Source organism: Pristiophorus japonicus, chromosome 3 (genome assembly GCF_044704955.1).
Source record: "Pristiophorus japonicus isolate sPriJap1 chromosome 3, sPriJap1.hap1, whole genome shotgun sequence".
NCBI classification, from domain to species: Eukaryota; Metazoa; Chordata; class Chondrichthyes; family Pristiophoridae; genus Pristiophorus; species Pristiophorus japonicus.
The window spans coordinates 196,994,321-197,013,439 of NC_091979.1; the positions used below are offsets into that span (position 1 = coordinate 196,994,321).

A 19,119-nucleotide genomic window follows, 5' to 3' on the forward strand; every position below is an offset into this window, starting at 1 on the left:
ATTCCCCTCCTTGGCTAACAAAGTGCCAGCAACCCATTTGGGACCATGACCATAATTAAGAACAAACACAGGGTCATTGACCTCAATGTCACGTGATACAGCCGCGCGATCGTGGTACATGTTATGCCGGTGATGCCGGGTTTCTACATGATCATTGAGATCCGGGTGGACTAAGGAGAGCATGGTTTTGAGTGCTCTCTTCATTAGCAATTCTGCCGGGGGAACCCCGGTAAGCGAGTGGGGTCTCATGCGGTAGCTGAGCAGAATCCGAGATAACTGGGTCTGCAGGGAACCGTCCGTCACGCATTTCAAGCTCTGCCTAATGGTTTGGACTGCCTGTTCCACTTGACCATTGGATATGGGCCTAAACGGCTCAGACCTGACCTGCTTGATGCCATTGTGGGTCATGAACTTGTTAAATTCTGAGCAAGTGAAGCATGGTCAATTGTCACTAACAAGGACGTCGGGCAAACCATGGGTGGCGAACATGGCCTGGAGGCTTTCAATGGTGGCTGTGGACGTACATGATGACATTATTATACATTCAATCCATTTAGAGTAAGCGTCCACTGCTACGAGGAACATCTTTCCTAGAAAGGGGCCAGCAAAATCTACTTGGGCCCTGGACCACGGTTTGGAGGGTTATGACCACAGACTCATTGGGGCCTCCCTTGGTGCATTGCTCAACTGTGAGCAAGTGTTACATTGGTGTACCCATGACACCAATTCCGAGTCAATGTCGGGCCACCAAACGTGCGACCTGGCGATAGCCTTCATCATGACTATGCCTGGGTGGGTAGAAATATAGAAACATAGAAAATAGGTGCAGGAGCAGGCCATTCAGCCCTTCTAGCCTGCACCGCCATTCAATGAGTTCATGGCTGAACATGAAACTTCAGTACCCCCTTCCTGCTTTCTCGCCATACCCCTTGATCCCCCGAGTAGTAAGGACTTCATCTAACTCCCTTTTGAATATATTTAGTGAATTGGCCCCAACCACTTTCTGTGGCAGAGAATTCCACAGGTTCACCACTCTCTGGGTGAAGGAGTCTCTCCTCATCTCAGTCCTAAATGGCTTACCCCTTATCCTTAGACTGTGACCCCTGGTTCTGGACTTCCCCAACATTGGGAACATTCTTCCTGCATCTAACCTGTCTAAACCCGTCAGGATTTTAAACGTTTCTATGAGGTCCCCTCTCATTCTTCTGAACTCCAGTGAATACAAGCTCAGTTGATCCAGTCTTTCTTGATAGGTCAGTCCCACCATCCCGGGAATCAGTCTGGTGAATCTTCGCTGCACTCCCTCAGTAGCAAGAATGTCCTTCCTCAAGTTAGGAGACCAGAATTGTACACAATACTCCACGTGTGGCCTCACCAAGGCCCTGTACAACTGTAGCAACACCTCCCTGCCCCTGTACTCAAATCCCCTCGCTATGAAGGCCAACATGCCATTTGCTTTCTTAACCACCTGCTGTACCTGCATGCCAACCTTCAATGACTGATGTACCATGACACCCAGGTCTCGTTGCACCTTCCCTTTTCCTAATCTGTCACCATTCAGATAATAGTCTGTCTCTCTGTTTTTACCACCAAAGTGGATAACCTCACATTTATCCACATTATACTTCATCTGCCATGCATTTGCCCACTCACCTAACCTATCCAAGTCACTCTGCAGCCTCATAGCATCCTCCTCGCAGCTCACACTGCCACCCAACTTAGTGTCATCCGCAAATTTGGAGATACTACATTTAATCCCCTCGTCTAAATCATTAATGTACAATGTAAACAGCTGGGGCCCCAGCACAGAACCTTGCAGTACCCCACTAGTCACTGCCTGCCATTCTGAAAAGTACCCATTTACTCCTACTCTTTGCTTCCTGTCTGACAACCAGTTCTCAATCCACGTCAGCACACTACCCCCAATCCCATGTGCTTTAACTTTTCACATTAATCTCTTGTGTGGGACCTTGTCGAAAGCCTTCTGAAAGTCCAAATATACCACATCAACTGGTTCTCCTTTGTCCACTTTACTGGAAACATCCTCAAAAAATTCCAGAAGATTTGTCAAACATGATTTCCCCTTCACAAATCCATGCTGACTTGGACCTATCATGTCACCATTTTCCAAATGCGCTGCTATGACATCCATAATAATTGATTCCATCATTTTACCCACTACTGAGGTCAGGCTGACCGGTCTATAATTCCCTGTTTTCTCTCTCCCTCCTTTTTTAAAAAGTGGGGTTACATTGGCTACCCTCCACTCGATAGGAACTGATCCAGAGTCAATGGAATGTTAGAAAATGACTGTCAATGCATCCGCTATTTCCAAGGTCACCTCCTTAAGTACTCTGGGATGCAGTCCATCAGGCCCTGGGGATTTATCGGCCTTCAATCCCATCAATTTCCCCAACACAATTTCCCGACTAATAAAGATTTCCCTCAGTTCCTCCTTCCTACTAGACCCTCTGACCCGTTTTATATCCGGAAGGTTGTTTGTGTCCTCCTTAGTGAATACTGAACCAAAGTACTTGTTCAATTGGTCTGCCATTTCTTTGTTCCCCGTTATGACTTTCCCTGATTCTGACTGCAGGGGACCTACGTTTGTCTTTACTAACTTTTTTCTCTTTACATACCTATAGAAACTTTTGCAATCCGCCTTAATGTTCCCTGCAAGCTTCTTCTCGTACTCCATTTTCCCTGCCCTAATCACACCCTTTGTCCTCCTCTGCTGAGTTCTAAATTTCTCCCAGTCCCCAGGTTCACTGCTATTTCTGGCCAATTTGTATGCCACTTCCTTGGCTTTAATACTATCCCTGATTTCCCTTGATAGCCACGGTTGAGCCACCTTCCCTTTTTTATTTTTACGCCAGACAGGAATGTACAATTGTTGTAATTCATCCATGCGGTCTCTAAATGTCTGCCATTGCCCATCCACAGTCAACCCCTTAAGTATCATTCGCCAATCTATCCTAGCCAATTCACGCCTCATACCTTCAAAGTTACCCTTCTTTAAGTTCTGGACCATGGTCTCTGAATTAACTGTATCATTCTCCATCCTAATGCAGAATTCCACCATATTATGGTCACTCTTCCCCAAGGGGCCTCGCACAATGAGATTGCTAATTAGTCCTCTCTCATTACACAACACCCAGTCTAAGATGGCCTCCCCCCTCGTTGGTTCCTCGACATATTGGTCCAGAAAACCATCCCTTATGCACTCCAGGAAATCCTCCTCCAGCTTATTGCTTCCAGTTTGGCTAGCCCAATCTATGTGCATATTAAAGTCACCCATTATAACTGCTGCACCTTTATTGCATGCACCCCTAATTTCCTGTTTGATGCCCTCCCCAACATCACTACTGTGTAGGTCGTGTATAAACGTTTCCCTGTCTTTTTTTGGCAAAATTACACAATTCCCCCAAAGGAGGCAGTCCGAATGGATGGACATTTCATCCTTGCGTCGGTGGAATGGCTTAATTTCATCTTGCATTTCCCCTGGGACCGCCGACCAGCTCCTATTAAGAACGCAGCTTTTTAATAGTGATAGCACTGGGTCCTGGCTAGTCCATGTCCTGATCTGGCGAGCCGCGATGGGTGACCCCTCACTCTCAAAAGCATCCATTACAAGGAGCAAGTCTACGGGTTGCACCATTTCCACCCCGGTGGTGGGCAATGGTAGCCGACTGAGGACATCCGCACAGTTCTCAGTGCTTGGTCTGTGGCGGATTACATAATCATACGCAGATAATGTTAGTGCCCATCTTTGGATGCGGGACGAAGCATTGGTGTTAATATCTTTGCTTTCTGAGAACAACGAAATGAGCAGTCTGTGGTCAGCTTTGAGTTTGAACCAGAGCCCAAATAGGTATTGGTGCATTTTCTTAACCCTGTAAACGCATGCTAATGCTTCTTTCTCAACCATACTGTAGGCTCTTTCAGCCTTAGGTAAGCTTCTAGACAAATATGCAATTGGTTGCAGTTTGCCTGACAAATTGGCTTGCTGTAACACACAACCGACCCCGTACGAAGATGCATCACAAGCTAGTACTAAACATTTACATGGGTCATACAGTACAAGTAACTTGTTAGAACATTGCAGGTTTCTGGCCTTGTTAAAGGCTGTCTCTTCAGATTTACCCCAAACCCAGTCGGCACCCTTGCGTAGCAATAAATGCATTGGTTCCAGCAAAGTGCTCAACCCTGGTAGAAAGTTACCAAAATAGTTGAGGAGTCCCAGGAACAAACACAGCTCCGTCACATTCTGTGGTCTGGGTGCATTCTTGATGGCCTCCGTCTTAGAAACATAGAAACATAGAAAATAGGTGCAGGAGTAGGCCATTCGACCCTTCGAGCCTGCACCACCATTCAATATGATCATGGCTGATCATGGTACTTCAGTACCCCATTCCTGCTTTCTCTCCATACCCCTTGATTCCTTTAGCCATAAGGGCCACATCTAACTCCCTTTTGAATATATCTAATGAACTGGTCTCAACAACTTTCTGTGGTAGAGAATGCCACAGGTTCACAATTCTCTGGGTGAAGAGGTTTCTCCTCATCTCGGTCCGAAATGGCTTGCCCCTTATTCTTAGACTGTGACCCCTGGTTCTGGACTTCCCCAACATCGGGAACATTCTTCCTGCATCTAGCCTGTCCAATCCCGTCAGAATATTATATGTTTCCATGAGATCCCCTCTCATTCTTCTAAATTCCAGTGAATATAAGCCTAGTCGATCCAGTCTTTCTTCATATGTCAGTCCTACCATCCCAGGAATCAGTCTGGTGAACCTTCACTGTACTCCCTCAATAGCAAGAATGTCCTTCCTCAGATTAGAAAAATAGAAACATAGAAACATAGAAAATAGGTGCAGGAATAGGCCATTCGGCCCTTCGAGCCTGCACCGCCATTCAATAAGATCATGGCTGATCATTCCTTCAGTACCCCTTTCCTGCTTTCTCTCCATACCCTTTGATCCCCTTAGCCGTAAGGGCCATATCTAACTCTCTCTTGAATATATGCAATGAACTGGCATCAACAACTCTCTGCGGCACAGAATTCCATAGGTTAACAACTCTCTGAGTGAAGAAGTTTCTCCTCATCTCACTCCTAAATGGCCTACCCCTTATCCTAAGACTATGTCCCCTGGTTCTGGACATCCCCTACATCGGGAACATTCTTCCTGTCCAGTCCCGTCAGAATCTTATACGTTTCTATGAGATCCCCTCTCATCCTTCTAAACACCAGTGAATAAAGGCCCAGTTAATCCAGTTAGACCAAAACTGTACACAATATTCAAGGTGTGACCTCACCAAAGCCCTGTACAACTGCAGTAAGACCTCCCTGCTCCTCTACTCAAATCCTCTCGCTATGAAGGCCAACATGCCATTTGCCTTCTTCACCGCCTGCTGTACCTGCACCTCATTGCACCTCCCCTTTTCCTAATCTGTCACTATTCATATAATATTCTGCTTTCCTGTTTTTGCCACCAAAGTGGATAACCTCACATTTATCTACATTGTATTGCATCTGCCATGCATTTGCCCACTCAACTAACCAGTCCAAGTCACCCTGCAGCCTCTTAGCATCCTCCTCACAGCTCGCACTGCCACCCAGCTTAATGTCATCTGCAAACTTGGAGATATTACATTCAATTCCTTCGTCTAAATCATTAATGTATATTGTAAATAGCTGGAGTCCCAGCACTGAACCTTGTGGTATCCCACTGGTCACTGCCTGCCATTCTGAAAAGGACCCGTTTATTCCTTGGAGTCCGTGGGTCTGATGCCGTCCACTGCAATCTTTCTCCCCAGAAATTTGACCTCTGGCACCAGGAAAACACACTTGGAGCATTTCAGCCTGAATCCCACTCTGTCCAGTCTCTTGAGAAGCTCTTCTAGGTTGTGCAAATGTTTGGTGGTGTTGCGGCAAGTGATAAAGATGTCATCTTGGAACACCACGGTGCGCGGAACCGACTTCAGCAGACTCTCCATGTTCCTCTGGAAGATGGTTGCAGCGGAGCAAATCCCAAAAGGGCATCGTTGGTATATAAACAGTCCTCTGTGCGTGTTGATGCAAGTCAATTTTTTTGAAGGTTCAGCCAGCTCCTGTGTCATGTAAGCAGAGGTGGATCCAGCTTGGTGAACTACTTCCCCCCTGCTAGTGTTGCAAACAGATCATCTGCTTTGCATAGTGGGTACTGGTCCTGTAACGAGACTCGGTTGATCGTTACCTTGTAGTCCCCGCAGATTCTGACCGTCCCGTTGCTCTTCAATAATTGGACTGGCCCACTCATTGAACTCGACTGCCGATATGATCCCCTCTCGTTGAAGTCTCTCTAGCTCGATCTCGACTTTCTCTCGCATCATGTATGGGACCGCTCGGGCCTTGTGATGAACGGGTCATGCATCAGGGACTAGATGGATCTGCACTTTGGCGCCTGTGAAGTTGCCAATGCCTGGCTCGAATAACAACGGAAATTTGTTTAGCACTTGGGCACAGGAGGCGTCATCCTCCGAAGTCAGTGCTTTGATGTCATCCCAGTTCTATCGCATCTTTGCTAGCCAGCTTCTGCCAAACAGCATTGGGCCATCGCCTGGTACAAATGCATAGTGTTGAGTCATGCACAGCTCCATCATACGATACCTTCACTGCCGCACTGCCAATGACTGGTATGAGCTCTTTGGTGTAAGTGTGCAGCTTGGTGTTGATCGGACTTAGTTTCTCAAAAGCCTTCTGGCTCATAATTGACTGAATTGCCCCAGTGTCCAATTCCATGGAAACTGGAATGCCATTTAATTTGACTTTTATCATTATCGGAGGGCTTTTAGTGTTGAAGGTGTGTACACCATACACTTCCTCTTCAGCCTTGGGTTGAGTTGCCTCTCTTACTCGTTCAGCGTCATCCGCGCTGGATCGGTCATTTTCTGCCGACTCTGCCAAGTGGTGAGTCGCAGCACGTCTGCACATTCGCTGGAGGTGCCCCATTGTTTCGCAGCCCTTGCACACGTAGTGCTTGAATCGACATTGATGGGCTCAATGATTACTCCCGCAGCACCAACATGGTGCTAATGGATTTGCATTCACGCCCTGGCCTCTGCAGGCGTGTAGGCCCTGCCATGTACAGTTCTGCCTGCTGAAGGCATTATTTTATGCACAGTACTTGCCGGTGAGTTCCGATGCTGCAATGCTATTTGTTTAATGTTATCGTTCGTGGACATAAAAGCCTTGGCTATCATGATGGCCTTGCTCAGATCTAGGGATTCGGCAGACAACAGTTTGCGAAAAATGATCTTGTGGCCGATTCCAAGCACGATAAAGTCCCGCAACTCTCCCACCCCCCCCCAACAATCCAGAAAATACACACGGTCCTGCAAGACGTCTTAGGTCGGTGACATAGCTCGCCACGTCCTGGCCCTTGGAGCGGTGGTGCATATAAAAACGATACCTGGCCATCAAGATGCTCTCCTTCGGCTTGAGGTGTTCCCGAACCAGCATGCACAGCTCTTCATATGTCTTCTCCATTGGTTTCTTTGTTGCTAGCATATTTTTGATGTGGCCATATATCATTGACCCACAAACGGTGAGGAGAATCGCCCTGCGCTTGACCGCGTTTCTTCCTTTTCCAGCTCATTGGCCACGAAGTACTGGTCAAGGCGCTCAATGAAGGCTTCCCAATCATCACCCTCAACAAATTTCTCAAGAATACCAATGGCAGCCATAATTGCATTAAAGTTCATGATCTGTTACTTGTCGCCAATTGTTACGTTTAGAATAACTCAACAAGACTGTACATCTTAAGCTCAAACTGTTGTGACTTTGGTCTCTTTATTGTAACTCCAGAATGAGGAGGCAGCATGGTAGTCTGCCTTTTATACCTGCTTGCCCAGGGTGTGCAAGTGACCCTTGGGTCTCCCACAGGTATGCCTCCTGGTGGCAAGTCTTGCACATTGGTAGTGTTTACATACATAACATCATGGAGATTAATCTTCAATTCCCGGAGTCTCCAGGACAATCCTGGAGGGTTGACAACCCTAGCCCAACCCAACAACAACAACAAAAAATTTCAGCTGACTGGAAGGTCACCCTCATGATCGTGAGGCGGGAGGCTCTGGGGAATGGCTTGGAAAGCCTTTGCATAATTCTAAATTGCTGTTCCAAACTCAGGGCAATGAGAGAGGATTGAAATTGATCTGCACAAATCAGGACATCCCAATGAAATTGTGATACTTGAGAGGTATGATATTTACTGTTCTGACTGAAGAACGAATGGATTCCCACAAATCATCTAGTCAGCCTCATGTTTAATATGAATGGATATAGATAGGCTAAATGAGTGGGTAAGAACATGGCAAATGGAATATAACATAGAGAAATGTGAGGTTATCTACTTTGGTAGGAAAAATAGAAAAACAGAATATTTTTTTAAATGATAAGAGATTGAGAAATGTTGGTGTTCAGAGGGATCTGGGTGTCCTTGTACATGAATCACAGGTACAGCAAGCGATTAAGAAAGCAAGTGGGATGTTGGCCTTTATTACAAGAGGATTTGAGTATAAGAGTAAAGGGGGGCAAAATTGCTTGGGGCAGATAATTCAAATAAAATGAATATTCTCCGCCCAAATCCATGAGGTGGAGAAAAGAGGGAACCTGCCCTCGTTTGCTTGCATAATTCGTAGTGGCAGTGTTTGGGGAAGTGCTTTTGGAGCGGGACAGAAAGCAGACGGTGTCATGAGCATGTCAAAGCGATGCTTATGATGTCACAACAGTCCTCCCCTTCACTTAAAGGGGAGGGACACTGCAAGCTCTACAGCCACTTTAGTGGCGCCCACTGGGCCACCAGGGAAGGCTTCGGCTGGGCCAGTGGTCGGCATCCAAGAGGGGGAACAGGCGGCCCGGCCAAACCCATCACAGCCATTGTCGGGCCGTCTTCAGAGCCAGATGGATCAGCCTATCCGCCTGCCCCCGGCCGGATAGGCCTTACCACCCCATTACCACTTCTGAGAGATGGTAATGCACCTTAAGGAGGGGGGCAATTTCGGCCCCAAGATGTCTTACTGCAATTATATAGGGCCCTGGAGTATTATGTACAGTTTTGGTCTCCTTACCTAAGAAAATATATACTTGTCATCGAGGGAGTGCAATGAAGGTTCACCAGACTGATTCCTGGGATGGGGGGATTGTCCTATGAGGAGACTTTATTTTTAATCCAATTTCGTTCCAGATCAACTCTAACGCCAAAGATCACTTTGCGCCAATGTGTTTGATCTTAGGCCAAAAGGCCGAGAGGCGAAGTTGCACCGTTCCTGGAAATATTGCAATACCAGGTCGGTGCATGGAGTGGACGGGGCATACCCCTGGTCCAGCTCCCTGTCCAAAAATCAATTCAATATCATGTCCCCATAGGGGATATTAAACTGATAAGAACAGATATACTATACAGAGATTGAGTAGACTTGCCTATAATTTTTAGAGTTTAGAAGAATGAGAGGTGATCTCATTGAAATGTACAACATTCTTACAGAGCTTGAGGGTAGCTGTTGGGAGGATGTTTCCCCTGGCTGGGGAGTCTAGAACCAGAGGTCACAGTCTCAGAATAAGGGTTTGGCCATTTGGGACTGAGATGAGAAGGAATTTCTTCTCAGAGAGTCGTGAATTTTTGGAATTTTCTACCCCAGAGAACTGTGGAGGCTGGGTCATTGAATATATTTAATGTGGAGATAGACATATTTTTTAATGATATGGGAGTCATGGGCTATGGGCAGGGAAGTAGAGTTGAAGCCAAAATCAGATCAGCCATGATCTTATTGAATGGCGGAGCAGGCTCAAGGAGCCAAATAGCCTACTCCTGTTCCTATTCCTTATGTTCTTATATTCTTAAAAGCCTGTTACATCTCTAACTTTTTCCAGTTCTGATGAAGGGTCATCGACCTGAAACATTAATCCTGTTTCTCCACAGATGCTGCCGGACCTATTGAGTATTTCCAGCATTTTCTGTTTTTATTTCAGATTCCCGCATCCGCAGTATTTTACTTTTGTATTTCTGTCTGTAGGTTTCTGTGTAAACCAATTTAACTGCTCACGCTCTACAGAGTGACAGGACAATAAGACCTTTCAGTCCCATTGGACTGTCTAAAATATGGGCTATAGAAATTGCTAAAATTATGGCTCATTACACATCACTCGCCCAGCAGTAACTATGCAGTTGGGAGCGGGCTGTCCTATGCTTGTTGCCATACGCATTCACTTGGACTCCCTACACTGCTAATAAATGTTGAGTCTAACACTGCCTGGATTAGGAAGTAAATTCTTTGCGCTCTCCCCCTCACCATACATGCCTCAATCAGCTCCATTAATGACTGAACAACAAACAATAACTTGCATTTATATAGCGCCTTTAACTTAGTAAAACATCCCAAGGTGCTTCACTGGAGTGTCATCAAACAAAATTTAACACCGAGCCAAATAAGGAGATATTAGGAAAAATGGTCAAAGAGGTAGGTTTTAAGGACCTTCTTAAGAGGAGAGGGGGATAGAGTGGCAGAGAGATTTAGGGAGGGAATTCCGGAGCTTAGGGCCTAGGCAGCTACAGCCGCCAATGGTGGAGCAATTAAAATAGGGGATGCGCAAGAGGCCAGAATTAGAGGAGTGCAGAGACCTCGGAGGATTGTACAGCTGGTGATAGGGAGGGGCGAGGCCAAGGAGTGATTTGAGAACAAAGATGGGAATTTTAAAATCGAAGTGTTGCCAACGTAGATCAGCGAGCACAGTGTTGATGGGTCAACAGGAGTTGGTTTGAGATAGAATATGGGCAACAGAGTTTTGGATGAGCTCAAGTTTATAGAGGGTAGAAGATGGGAGGCTGGCAGGAAAGCATTGGAATAGTCAAGCTGGAGGTAACAAAGGCATGGATGAAGGATTCAGCAGCAGATGAGCTGAGGCATGGCGGAGTCAGGTGAAGTTCTAGAGCTGGAATTAGGCGATCTTGGTAATGATGCGGAAATGTGGTCGGAAGCTCGTCTCGGGGTCAAATACAACACCAAGGTTGCAAAAGGTCTAGTCCTGCCTGAATCAGTTGCTAGGGAGAGGGCTGGAGTCAGTAGCTAGGGAACAGAGTTTGTGGCGGGGATCGAAGACAATGGAGTCGAAATTCGGTACCGCCGATTTTGAGGCGGTGACACCGCTTGAAGGGTGATTTTACCGCCAGGTGGTAATCACCGCCTCAAATTGCCAAATTCAGTATTTTTCCCCAAAGATGAGAGAGCAGCGCTAAAAGAGGCATTGCACACTCATCCTCGAGCGGCAACGAAGCGGTAGCTCAGGAGGCCGACTCCATTTCCCAACTGTCGGCATCCTAGCGAAGAAAACCAAATGGTTTTTTAAAATTTCTTTCACCCAAACCCACACTTCCCCACTGGAGCCATTAATAAATATATGCTGAAAAAATGTAAGTTAACAACTTACCTTGATCTCTGGATGTTACTGCTCCGGGATCCCCGATGTACCAACAGCTTGTCCAGTCCAAACGCCTGCCGGTGAAGCTGCCAAACCTACCTAATATCGCAGCTGCGGCACCAAGAGGGCATTGTATGCGTGATGACATCAGCACGTGGGTGGCGGTAGAGCACTCAGCGGTACCTCTTGGCACCGCCCCCATCACCCAACTAAATTTCTCGGGAGGTGAGGAACCCGGCCAGCTGCCACGGTTAGTCCTTAGCCGTCCATTAGACACCCCTCTCGGCACTAATGGGTGGCATTACAAACCGAATTTCGAACCCAATGGCTTCCGTCTTCCCAATATTTAATAGGAGGAAATTTCCGCTCACCCAGTACTAGATGTCGGATAAGCAGTCTGACAATTTAGAGACTGTGGAGGGGTCGAGAGAGGCGTTGAGGTAGAGCTGGGTATCATCAGCAGACATGTGGAATCTGATGTTGCGTTTTCGGATGACGTTGCCGAGGGGCAGCATGTAGATGAGAAATAGGAGGGGGCCAAAGATAGACAGGTCGAGAAGAACTGTTAGTTTATCATGGTCACGGTCACATAGGAAGTGATTTGTGACTTTAATCAGGGCAGTTTCAGTACTGTGGTGGGGCACAAACCTGATTGGAGGGATTCAAACATGGAGTTCTTGGAAAGATGGGCACAGGTTTGGGAGGTGACACTACGTTCAAGGATTTTCAGAGGAAAGGGAGGGTAGAAATGAGGCGGCAGTTTGCAAGGACAGAGGGGTCAAAGGTGTGTTTTTGAGGAGAGGGGTGATGATGGCAGATTTGAAGAGAAGGAACAGTACCTGAGGAAAGATAACTGTTAATAATATTAGCTAACATGGGGGCCAGGAAGGGAAGTTGGGTGGTCAGCAGATCAGGTGGGTATAGGGGCAAGGGAGCAGGACGTGTTTCATGGATAAGATGAGCACAGGGAGGGCATGAGGGGAGATAGCAGAGAAACTAGAGAAATATTCAAGATCAGGACTAGGGCAGGGGGGGAAACCAATTTGACCTGGTGGGCTAGGAGAAAGTAGGGAAGTGGCAGAGGCAGCTGAAAGGTTGGTCCCAATCTTAGTGCCATCAAAATCCATGAGCACCTCGCACTTGTTGTTGGAGGTGAGGATGGAGGAGGCAGGGGAGAGTGGTTTAAGAAGACAGTTTGTAGAGGAGAAGAGAAACCGAGGGTTATCTTTGAATTCCAGGATGATCCTGGAATAGTGAGCAGTTTTAGCAGAGGAGAGCAGGACTTGATAGTGCTTTAAGTGATCCAGCTAGATCTGGCGATGAATGGCTAAACCAGTTGTCTGCCATAAACGTTCACGTCTGCATCCCTAGGACTTAAGGGAGTGAAGATGAGGGCATACCAGGGGGAATGACCAGGGTGAGAGAAAGTAATGGTTTTAATGGGGACTAGGGCATTAAAGGTTGTGAAGGGGATGTAATTGTACAGATCAGTAGACATTGTGTGGTGAATGGAGGGCCAAAGGCTGGAGAGTTGGGAATATGAAGGTGCAGTTATGAGACTTGAGGGAGAGTTTTTTCCAGGGGTTGACATAGAAGGGAGTGGGGTTGGAAAGGGGAAGGAGGATGTGGGTGGAGAGTGATAGAAAGAAGTGATCAGATATGGTCTTAACTGTGATTGACACAATGAGAGATGGCAAGGTCGAGGGGGTGGCCGTGAATATAGAGAGGGGAATTTATATGGAGGGAGGGATTAAAGGTGGATAGGAGGGAAGTGAACTCAGAGGAGAGAAGGCATGATGAGTTGAGATGATGGTTGAAATCACTGAGGATGAGAAGTCGCTCGGTGCAGGGGCTGAGGGAGGATATGTCAATGAGAAAGTTGGTGTGGTACTTAGGTGGGTGGCAGAGAATGAGGATTTTAAATGAGGGGCGAGAGGGGTGGAATAAGGTGAGATGCTCAAAGGAGGAGGAGGTGCTGGAGGAGTAGGGAGACAGAGCACGGTGTAATTTAGTGACTTTTTGAACAGTGCAAGTGGTGGAAGGTCAGTGAAGGCAGGGAGGCTTCAGCTAGGGGGAAGGTGTCACCAGCCCTCAGCCAGGTTTCCGTCAAGGCCATGATGTCGATGCAATCATCCACAATGAGCTTATGGCTGGCAAGAGCCTTGTTCACAAATGGACAAACAATCTGGAGGGAGATATGGAGAGGGGCAGTGATGGCTAATCTGCTAACAGAGTCTACTGGGTCAGCATTGGAGGAGTGAATGAGACGGGAAGTGAGGTAGGAAAGATTCACCCCCAGTGGGCACGCTGGGTGGGGAGGTCGGAGAGAGAGCAAGATGGAGCAGTTGGGGTTGCTTCTCCTAAGGAGGCAGTGCCGAGTGCCTCGATGGGACCTGCGGAGAATGCCAAGAGAGACACAGAGGACAGCTGTAGGATTATGTAAGAGGGAGTCGAGCCAGAGATGGCAGCAGGAGAGTAGAAAGATTGAGCAGTGCTGAAGGGTTGAGGTAGGGATTTGGGAGGGCAGAGTACCTGAGAGGGAAGAAATGAAAGCAGGCATAACTACAGGAAAGAGGGGTCTAAGAGGAGTAAAGGGAAAAGAAGAAAATAGGTGGAGAAAAGTGGAAATAGAAGTGATGGGCTTGGGTCTGGAGCAGCAACCAAAACATACTGAGAAAAGAACTTGTATAGCGCTATTAACAACCTCAGGACATCCCAAAGTGTTTTACAGCCAATGAAGTATTCTTGTAGTGTAGTCACTGTTGTAATGTAGGAAGTGCAGCAGCCAATTTGCTCACAGCAAGGTTCCAAGAACAGCACGACCAGAGAATTGTTTTTTCGTGATCTTGGTTGAGCGATAAACTGTTATATTTGTAAACTTGTATTTGCTCTGTACAGCCATCAGAGGGCTAATCACCTTGGGAGCACAGGTATTTAAAGAGGCCTCACAGGTTGGAGAGGCACTCTGGAGACCTGCAATAAAAGACTACGGTCACACTTTACTTTGAGCTCAGTGTTCAGTCTGACTCTTTCGCCATACATAACATATGCATTGTCCAGGACACCAATGTGGAGATCTCTCCTGCTGCTCTTTGAAATAATGCTGCGGGTCCACCTTTGAGGGCAGATGGTGCCTTAATTTAACATCTCATCCAAAAGACAGTGCAGCACTCCCTCAGTACTGCACTGGGGTATCGGACGCCAACGGAGCGGGTGCTGCTTCAGGACAACAGAATGCCAAGATTTTGTGCTCAAGTCTCTGGAGTGGGATTTGAACCCACGACCTTCTAACTCAGAGTTGAGAGTGCTACCATCAAGCCACAGCTTAGTGGCTACATATCAGAATGAATTGCCAGGGTTTTGAGGGCTGGACTGCCCGGGCTCGGGGCCACGGGTTCGACCATCAGAAATACTGGTTAGAAGCTAAAGTTATAAACGAGACGAGAGTGCTACCGACCAAGCCATGGCTGACATGTTAATAAATTCTCATGCCATCTGTACAGTGCAGCAAATTAACAGTAATTAAGTAAAAGTACTATCAGTCTCGTCTGTTTAAAAGTACAAAATGAGCTGCGGCCATCTCCAGTGAACGATGCATCTATAGCCACCATTTCTCTCTTGTTTGCCTCTCTAGTCTTTCTCTAGCAGCAAGCACACATTCTCCTTTTGAAGGACAATGGTGCACGAGTACCTAAGAGCCTGAATTTCCAGAGAGAGGGGAGCACTTAGAGAAACGCGCAGGTCCGCCATCAAAAGGAACCTGAAGAGGCTGGGGTCCTTTTTGTGATGAGGCAAACAAGGGCAGATGAAAGGACGGAGCACATTGCACTGCTGCCCCACTTAGCAATCAATGAGATAGGTGTACAATCAGAGCTGCAACAAAGAGGGAACAAGGACGGTGAGACCAGGTGTTGCTTCAGGACAGCAGAATGCCAAGAGCCTTCCAGGCAATCTTACCTCATTTTTATTTTTCCAATCATATTCTCTGTGCTGTGGGTCTATTACAGTAAAAAGAACACTGGCTCTCATTGTACACTCTGCTATTTATTCCATGTGTAATGCATTGGAAAATTGCCGGGTTTGTTACAACAGACAGCTGATTAAAAGCAGAGCGCATCAAAGGTACAGCCAGACTCCATTATTTCACCATTCCTCGATGAACCCGCTCGAGGAGCGACATCTGAGCCCATGGTGGGAAGTGTTCTTGGTGTTAGGCTATGGCTCAGTGGGAACACTCTCACCTCTTCAACCCCACTCCAAAGCCTTAAGCATAAAATCTCGGCCAACACCTCAGTGCAGTACTGAGGGAGAGCTGCACTATCGGAGGTGCGATCTTTCAGATGCGAAGTTAAACTGAGGCCCCGTCTGCTCTTTCAGGAGGATGTAAACGATCCCACGGCATCATTTTGAAAAAGAACCGGGAGTTCTCCCCAGTATCATGGCCAATATTTATCCCTCAACTAACATCACTAAATCAGGTAATCTGGTCATTATCACATTGCTGTATGTGGGAGCTTGCTGTGCTGCTGCGTTTCCTACATTAGCTGTAATGCGCATTAAGATGTCCTGAAATGCTCCATATGGATGAAAATCTTTCTTTTCTTATCTTTGTAATCTCTTCCAGCCCTACAACCTCCTGAGATCTCTGCGCTCCTAAAATTCTGGCCTCTTTTGCATCCCCGATTTTCATCGCTCCTCCATTGGTAGCCACACCTTAAATTCTGGAATTCCATCCTTTATTCTCTCCGCCTCCCTAATTCCCTCTCCTCCTCCAGAGGATCCTTAAAACCTACCTCTTGTCTGTCCTAACATCTCCTTGTGTGGCTCGGTCTAAAATTGTGTCAGATAATGCTCCTGTGAAGCCACTTGGGACATTTTACTATGTTAAATACGTTATATAAATACAAGTTGTTGTTGAAAGAGGGTAATTATCTCATCTGAGTTGACATGGTTCAGTATTTGAAATGATTTGAATAGGCTCACATTGGCCCAGGCCAGGGTCCAGGCTGCTGGAAGGGGCAGGTTACCCAGTGCAGCTGATAGCTGGCAACATTTAAAGGGCTATGGCTATTTAGAATGAAGTGGGGGGTGGGGCCAAAAACAATTATAGACATTTAGAAGAATTGAATATGGTTATTAAATATGGGGGTGAGAGGGGAGAAGGGAAAGAAGTGGCAGGTCAAAAACCATGGGAAGGGTGTGAAGAAGAGTAGGTGTGAAAGAGGGCAAGTGTGAAGAAGGACAGATGTGAAGGAGAGCAGGTGTAAAGCAAAGAAGGTGTGAAGAAGGAACAATGTGAAGGAGGACAGATGTGAAGGAGAGCAGGTGTGAAGAGGGAGTGTGTAAAGAGGATGTGAAGCAAGACAGGTGTAAAGGTGTGAAGGACATCAGATGTGAAGGAGGGAGAGAATGAAGGAGGGAGGGTGTGCAGGAGGGAAGGTGTGAAGGAGAGCAGGTGTGAAGGAGAGAGGGAATGAAGGAGGGAAGGTGTGAAGGAGAGCAGGTGTGAAGGAGGGAGGGTGTGAAGGAGTGGAGACAGAGCCTTGGTTTACCGTCCATGCAAAAATCGCACCTCCGGCCGTGCAGCACTCCTTCAATACTGCACTGGAGTGTTAATCTAGATACAAGGGATTGAAAGACTTCGGCTGCTTCTGCAATGCAGTAATACTTGGGCTGGTGGCACTGGCCCCAATAGATGGGTGTGGGCTGCAGTTTTCCAGGAATGCCTATGGCTGGTGACTGGGAAGACCCCATTATTACCGGCGAGGTCCTTACAGAATCAAGGCTGGGTTTGCTTTGGGTCGCGGTTGGCTACACACCAAGCGCTGACATTGCTGGGCCTACGCACGATATAAAGGCTGGAGAGAGGCAAAGCTACACAGGAGCTAAATGAGAGAGTCCCGCAGTGAAAGAGAAAGAAACGTAGGGAGAGGAGGCGGCCATTCAGCCTTTCAATTCTCCACCATTCAATTAGATCATGGCTGATCTGTAGCTTAACTCCATTTACTCTCCTCGGTCCATATCCCTTAATACCCTTACCTAACAAAAATCTTTCAATCTCACTTTTGAAATTTTCAATTGACCCCCAACCAGAACAGCTTTTTGAGGGAGAGAGTTCCAGATTTCCACTACCCAGTGTGTGAAGAATTGCTTCCTGGCATCACCCCTGAGCAGCCTAGCTCTAATTTTAAAGTTCTTCTCCCTTGTTCTGGGCTCCTCCACAAGAGAAAATTGTTTCTCTCTATCTACTCTCATCATCTTAAACACGTCAATTAGATTACCTCTCAAACTTTCATACTTAAGGGAATATAAGCCTAGTCTATGCAACCTGTCATCATAATTTAACCCTTTTAGCCCCGATATAATTCTGGTGAATCTGTGCTGCACCCCCTCCAAGGCCAATATATCCTTCCTGAGGCATGGTGCCCAGAACAATACGCAGTACTCCAGACGGAATCTAGCCAGCGCTGTGTACAGTTGTAACATACAGAACATAAGTCTGACCTCTTGTTCGAGGACTGATTGAGGGAGCAGCATGCGGTGGCCTGGCCCGGAAATCGGCGCGGTCCTGGCTTGCAAGACCATCAGCAGGCCGGGGCCATTCGAGGGAGCAGCGTGCGATGGCGGGCCACTGCAGGAAGCAGCGCGTGCTACTTCAGGAGGGCGACGGCTGACTGCAGTGCGGTCAGGTACAGCAGGAGTGGCGAGGTCGGGGAGAAGGAGCGGCAAGGGTTAGTAGATGGATGTAATCCTATGATGATGATGACAGACAAGCATGCAGAACAAGAGGAAATAAGATTCAAACATGTTGCCAGAAAAGTGTCAAAGCTTGAATACTAGATTTGAGTCACAACCTCAATGCAAGCAAGCAGCTCTAAAAGCTTCCTAGTTATCCCGCGAAAGGCCTCAAGTCCCAACTATGAAAATCACATTGCTTATTTAGACCCATTAGTTAAGCCCCCATTAGCAGCCCCATTGAAACAAATACAGACAATGGAGAGAGATGTACTTGTCAACAGGGCTGTGATAATTGCTCTGCCTCCTCTGTGAGGTATGAATAATGTTTGAATAATGTTTCTCTTTCTGTGGGGCTCGGACAATGCTCTCCAGAGCCAGTATCAGCGATGCCAATCCCATTAGTGGAGAATGCCTGTGCTTTGGCTTCAGTGGGAACTTGGGCCCGAGCATCACCCTGTTTCCACTGAGCTGTGTGTTTGGGTAAACGTCCACTTCAATCACAATCGCTCCAATGAAGTGACTCAGGCCCGAGTGGCTTGAGAGCATTTGCAGAATTGGCAGAGCATGTCGTAATGGGCTGTTAGTGCGTTTAGTATTCACAGAAGAGAAACAAGAAAACAAGGGGGAGGAGAGTGGAATGATGTACAAACTTTAACCCTTTGCAAGGTTCCTCTGCTCTGTGGTCTCCAATCACCGCATTGTCCCAGAGAGTTTTTAAATCAATTTTCTCCCCATGTCAGCTGTGGCCAGTGCTAGCACTCTTGCCTCTGGGTAAAATGGTCATGGATTCAAGCCCCACCCTTAGAGCACATCATCTAGCTGACACTCCAGTGCTTTACTGAGGGAGTGCTGCACTGTCAAAGGTGCCGTCTTTCAGATGAGACGTTAAACCGAACCCCGTCTGCATTTTCAGGCGGACTTAA

General features: G+C 47.1%; 1 pseudogene; it reads right to left on the reverse strand.

Moving 5' to 3' along the window:
* Positions 1-9,293: 9,293 nt before the first annotated feature.
* Positions 9,294-9,474, reverse strand: LOC139260499 (U2 spliceosomal RNA; annotated as a pseudogene).
* Between the last annotated feature and the right edge of the window lie 9,645 nt (positions 9,475-19,119).